The sequence below is a fragment of the Carcharhinus amblyrhynchos genome, chromosome 8 (genome assembly GCF_965287045.1).
Source record: "Carcharhinus amblyrhynchos chromosome 8, sCarAmb.v2.hapA, whole genome shotgun sequence".
In the NCBI taxonomy this organism is placed as follows: domain Eukaryota; kingdom Metazoa; phylum Chordata; class Chondrichthyes; order Carcharhiniformes; family Carcharhinidae; genus Carcharhinus; species Carcharhinus amblyrhynchos.
In genome coordinates this window covers 45,966,927-45,973,157 of record NC_137331.1, presented here as the reverse complement: position 1 = coordinate 45,973,157, position 6,231 = coordinate 45,966,927, and positions in this window count along the sequence as shown.

Below are 6,231 nucleotides of genomic sequence, written 5' to 3'. Positions count from 1 at the left end.
ACATTATGAGCTCCAGCAGGAATCATGATTCAAAGTTTCAATTCCTGCCAGACCTCCAGTTCTTCCTTCCTGGGTGGTGATGCTGCCCCAGAGTTAATCAGGAATTACAGTCCTGCAGGCAGGACACAGGAAACTTCTACAGCAGTACCAGCATCCCTTCTTTGAAGTTACTTCTGCTATTGCGGCTTCCCAGCAGGACTCTTCCTGTTAAAAGCCGGTATCGTGATCTGCCACCAGCAGCTGTCAAAAGCCGGTACCATAAACTACCATCTATGTAATGATGTCTAACTAACACAAACAGGTAAGGTTCACAATGTCTACAAAATAACAGCCACATTAAACTATCTGTCTTTATACAAATAAAGTTAAAACATGTAAGACATGAACAAATAACTTATATTAATGCCAGGAACAATATAAGCTAAAGGAGATGAGTCATGATGAAGGGTTATGTTTGTGACATATTCTAGGTACAAAATCCATTAACCCTTTCCCTTTAGGTACAAAATGCATTCAGCGTTTTCCCTACTTCAGGACTTTATTCCCTGGAGCGTAGAAGAATGAGGGGAGGTTTGATAGAGGTGTATAAAATTATGATGGGTATAGATAGAATGAATGCAAGCAGGTTTTTTCCACTGAGGCTAGGGGAGAAAAAGACTAGAGGACGTGGGTTAAGGGTGAAAGGGGAAAAGTTTAAAGGAAATATTCGGGGGAGGGGGCTTCTTCACACAGAGTGGTAGGAGTGTGGAATGAGCTGTAGATGAAGTGGTGAATACATAAGGACATAAGAACATAAGAAATAGGAGCAGGAGTAGGCCATCTAGCCCTTCGAGCCTGCCCCGCCATTCAATAAGATCATGGCTGATCTGAAGTGGATCAGTTCCACTTTCCCGCTGTCTCCCCATAACCCTTAATTCCCTTGTCTGTCAAAAACCTATCTACCTGTGTCTTAAATATATTTAGTGAGGTAGCCTCCACCACTTCAATGGGCAGAGAATTCCAGAGATTCACCACCCTTTGAGTGAAGAAGTTTCTCCTCAACTCCGATCTAAACTGCGCCCCCCTTACCTTGAGGCTGTGCCCTCGAGTCCTGCTATCCTTTCTAAGCAGGAAGAATCTCTCTACCTCTACCCTATCCATCCCTTTCGTTAACTTATACGTCTCTATAAGATCCCCCCTCATCCTTCTAAACTCCAACGAGTACAGACCCAGACTATTTAGTCTCTCTTCATAGTCCAACCCCCTCATCTCTGGTATCAGCCTAGTGAACCTCCTCTGCACTCCCTCCAAGGCCAAAATATCCTTGCGCAAGTGCGGTGACCAAAACTGCACACAGTACTCCAGCTGTGGCCTCACCAGTGCCCTGTACAGTTGCAGCAAGACCTCCCTGCTTTTATATTCTATCCCCCTCGCTATGAAGGCCAACATTCCATTCGCCTTCTTGATCACCTGCTGCACCTGCAGACTGGGTTTTTGCAACTCATGCACAAGGACGCCCAGGTCCCTCTGCACTGTAGCATGCTGCAGCTTTTCGCCCTTTAAATAGTAATCCCTCCTACTATTATTTCTACCAAAGTGGATAACCTCACACTTGCTAACATTATACTCCATCTGCCAGGTCCTCACCCACTCGCTCAGCCTATCCAGATCCCTCTGCAGACTTTCCACACCCTCCACACAATTTGCTTTTCCACTCATCTTCGTGTCATCAGCAAATTTCGTCACCCTACACTCAGCCCTCTCCTCCAGATCATCTATATAAATGGTAAATAGCTGAGGGCCCAGCACCGATCCCTGCGGCACTCCACTAGTCACCAACTGCCAATCAGAATAGCACCCATTGATACCAACTCTCTGTCTTCTATTAGACAACCAATCCTCTATCCACGCTAACACCTTACCCCCAACTCCGCGCACCCTAACCTTCTGAGGCAACCTTTTGTTTCAGAATGTGGGCTCACTTTTAACATTTAAGGAAAACTTGGACAGGTACATGGATGAGAGGGGTGTGGAGGGATATGGTCCAGGTGCAGGTCAGTGGGATTAGGCAGAAAAATGGTTTGGCACAGCCAAGGAGGGCCAAAAGGCCTGTTTCTGTGCTGTAAAGTTCTGTGGTTCTATGGAGCTCATTGCTGTCAAGCCTCCATTTTAAATTAAACAAGTTTAGATAACATCATTAGCTGTCCCCCACCCCACAAAGCAGTGGTTCCCACAAGTCTGATATTGTGGACACCCACCCATCCAGCAGTCCAGGCTTCCTTCCCCAGCACCTCTCAAGACTGTACAGGCCCTTCAGCTGTGAATTCCAGCCTCAGGGTGAGTGAGATTTGATAGTTGCTTCGTTGCCCTCTCATTGAAAATGTCCTCCCCCATCTATGGAACCAAACCATACCCCCTCTCAGAGCCATGCCAATGATGGCTCCTTCAAGACTGTCTTTGACTGCCCCCCTCCACCCCCACTTAGGAACATAACCTTCACCCCTATACTGTCCCAGTGCCACTCTCCCTCTGGTTCCAGCAACCCCTGGATTGGCATTCCTTTCCTTGGCCTCTACTCTCCTCTCCAACAAAGGTTTCTTCCTCTAGGGTTGCCCTCTCCAGCCAAAACTTGAAACTGCCTGCTAATGATGTGGTAATGCATTCAGATGAGGTTTTCACCCTTGTGGGGGGTGGAGAGCAATAGCATCGCAAAATCTCTCCAGTGATAATCTTTTCTTTGGCCTTCCACTAGATCTTGCATTTATATCGCTGTTTGAGCATACAATGAATATGGACACAAACTTGTGGCCCTATTTTGACCCTTCCATTCACAAACGTTATTGAGATAACTTCCACACCCCACACCCGTACTCAAACCCCCAAAGTCCATGGGGAACCATTGATTTATCTCCCCGTGGGGCTCGTTGGATATGAATTCCCCCGGTAACAGGCAATGGCCTGCCCAGCTGGAACTCATCACCTAAACCTTTTATAAGGTAGGCCCAGGACTGGGCCTGCTGAACTGTTGTCCTAGGTAGGGATGAGTGTGTGTATACCACAGTAATGGTTTTACTTTGCAATCTGTAATAAACTGTATTTCTTTCCAGATGTTATAACTAGTTTCATTGAGAAGTCTTCTAAAGAGCAGATTCTGGAGCTGCCACGCACACCTAAAGACAGAATGTATTTACTGATATCTCTCTTTTTATTATTTAATTGGGCAAATGAGTATTCTACAGTTGTTCAATACGTTTAAAAGTAGTAGTCAGTTTATCAGTGTTATTGTAATTTGTTTTCCATTGGCATGCTGGTTAATACCAAACCATCATTCCTCATTTGCTAAAGGTTTTCTAAGTTTGTATCTGGTTAATCCTCCCAATCAATTTGTACATGATATTTGCCATCTTCTCTCTGCACATTGAATAAACCTCTGCTGATTTCTGAGGAAGTTTTTTGTTGGTGGTATGATTTTCTGTTGGAGCTTGATTTTTGAGTGAAGACAGAAACATTTTCCCATCACCAGCAGTTCCTTTTTATTTCACCACCTCAAAAATTATATGAGCTGTTGAAATGCGGCTTCCTGCTACTTCCTGAACTCACAAAGATGACCTGTGTTCTGGTAAGTGGTGACTCAAATGACAGCAGAGTGATGCACAGGATGAATTATTTGTCATTCGTTTGTGGCTTTGTATTCAACTGACAGTTTTTACGATACTTGTAATCAATAGCCTTCCTCAGTCTCTATGTTGCACCTTGAAAGCTTTTTCTCTGCATCAAAGATACAGGTACTGTATAAATATAAGTAGTTGTAAAAATTGAATGAAAATATCAATAGGTTTAGAGGGAGATTGTGTTCATATTTAGTGCGAGTCTGTTTACAGATTTTGAGATGAAATAAATAAATAGATGTGTCCAATGTCTAGCTCATCATTGATGCATTAAACTGGCTGCTCTGTGCATTGCTGGAAATCAACTTTTTGGCAATCTGGGAATACAACTAAAATAACTTAAAACTTATTTGGTCGGATGACTAGATTTGTGATTCAGGTTGGTGAATTTATAATTCCTAGATGGCTGATTTATTAACATTTACTAATTCTGTAATTAGTGTCTGGGTTACTGATTCTCTTGTGAATCCTGAGTTAGTTTTCACCACACCCATTTAGACAGTGCATTTCAAATCCTAAACATTTGTTACATAAGCATATGTTTCCTCATTTTGTTTTTGGTTCTTTTGTAATCACCTTAAATATGTGCCTTCTTGGGAGTGACTTTTCAGCCCTTGGAAACAATTTTTCTTCGTTTACTTTATCAAAACCCTTCATGATTTTGAACACCTTCATCAAATCTCCTCTTACCCTTCTCTGCTGTCTTTGTCTCTCCACAGTTTGCATGTTTCTCCGTCTCAACAACTGCTGTCCTTGTCTTAACAAGCATCAAGTCCCTTTCATTAATCGCCCCTGTGTTCATCAAATTACATTGGTTCCCAATCAAGCAATGTGTTGATTTTAAAATTATATACCTTACTTTCAAATCCCACCATAGCCTTGTGCCTCTATCTCTTATTTTCTCCCAGCCCCATGATTCTAAAAGATTTATGTACTTCTCTAGTTCTAGCCTCTTGAACATCCCCGATTTTAATTGTACCACCATTGATTGCCATACCTTCAGTTGCCTTGGCTCTAAGCACTGGAATATCCACTCTACACCTCTATCTTGGTGACCAATCTGACCAATCAGTCTCCTTATGTGGCTTGATGCTATATTTTGTTTTATAATGGTCCTGTGAAATATCTTGGAATGCCTCATTACTTTAAAGTTACAATATAAATACAAGTTGTTCAAACATGAATGGGGAAAGAGACTGTGTAAAACACAAACTGGGGACGGAGAGAAAAACATAAATTAGGGGAGAGAGTTATTGCGGATTCAGTTGGTGGCATTTTTCACCTGAGTTTCAGATTCAAATTCCACTCCAGCGCTTGGGCACAAAAGTCTAACTCTTTAGTGCGGTACAGTGTGGTATTGTTGGAGGACTCCACTTTCAAATTAGACATTTAACCGAAGCCTCATCTGCCTGCTTAGCTGGAAGTAAAGTACACCATATTTCGAAGAACAGCAGGGGAGATATTTCCAGTTTCCTGGCCAATATTTATTCACAAAGAAATCCCACAACACCAGTTTAAAGTCCCAACAGGTTTATTTGTAGCAAAAGCCTCAAGCTTTCGGGACAGCCTGTCCCTTCGTCAGGTGGCTGGGAGTTCTGATCGTAAAAATGACACAAAGACACAAACTCAATTTACATGCATAATGATTGGAATCTGAGTCTTTACAGCTAATCAATTCTTAAAGGTGCAGACAATGTGAGTAGAAAGAGCATGAAACACAGGTTAAAGAGATGTTTATTGTTTCCAGACAAGAAAGTTAGTGAGATTTTGCAAGTCCAGGCAAGTTGTGGGGGTTCAGGATCCACGACAGTGCAGAGTCGCTGAGCAGGGACTGATAGCCAAGTTCTGCACACACGAGAACGGCCTCAACCGGGATCTTGGGTTCATGTCACACTATCTGTAACCCCCATAACTTGCCTGGACTTGCAAAATCTCACTAACTTTCCTGTCTGGAAACAATACACATCTTTTTAACCTATGTTTAATGCTCTTTCCACTCACACTGTCTGTACCTTTAAGAATTGATTCGCTGTAAAGCCTCAGATTCCAATCATTATGCATGTAAATTGAATTTGTGTCTTTATGTCATTTTTACGATCAGAACTCCCAGCCACCTGATGAAGGAAGGGACAGGCTGTCCCGAAAGTTTGAGGCTTTTGCTACAAAAAAACCTGTTTGGACTTTAAACTGGTGTTGTGGGATTTCTTTGTGTTTTACCCCAGTCCAACGCTGGCATCTCCACATCAATATTTATTCCTCAGTCAACATCACTAAAATCAGATTGTCTGGTCATTATTATATTGCTCTTTGTGAGAGTTTGCTGTGCAAGTTAGTGCTGTATATCTTACATTGAAACTGGATACAAAAATATTTCATTGTGTGAACCATATCTTGAGATGTCTTTTAAAGTGCGGGAAACCAGCCATGAGTACATTGAAATAGTTGAATCTAGAGGTAATAACAGATTTGGCAGCGCATGAGCTAAGGCAAAAGCAAAGTTGGCTGGTTGCTTTGGAGGTGGAAGTAGGCACCCAATGCTGAAGTGAATATGAATTTGGAAAGCCATCAAGGAATCAAAAATGAC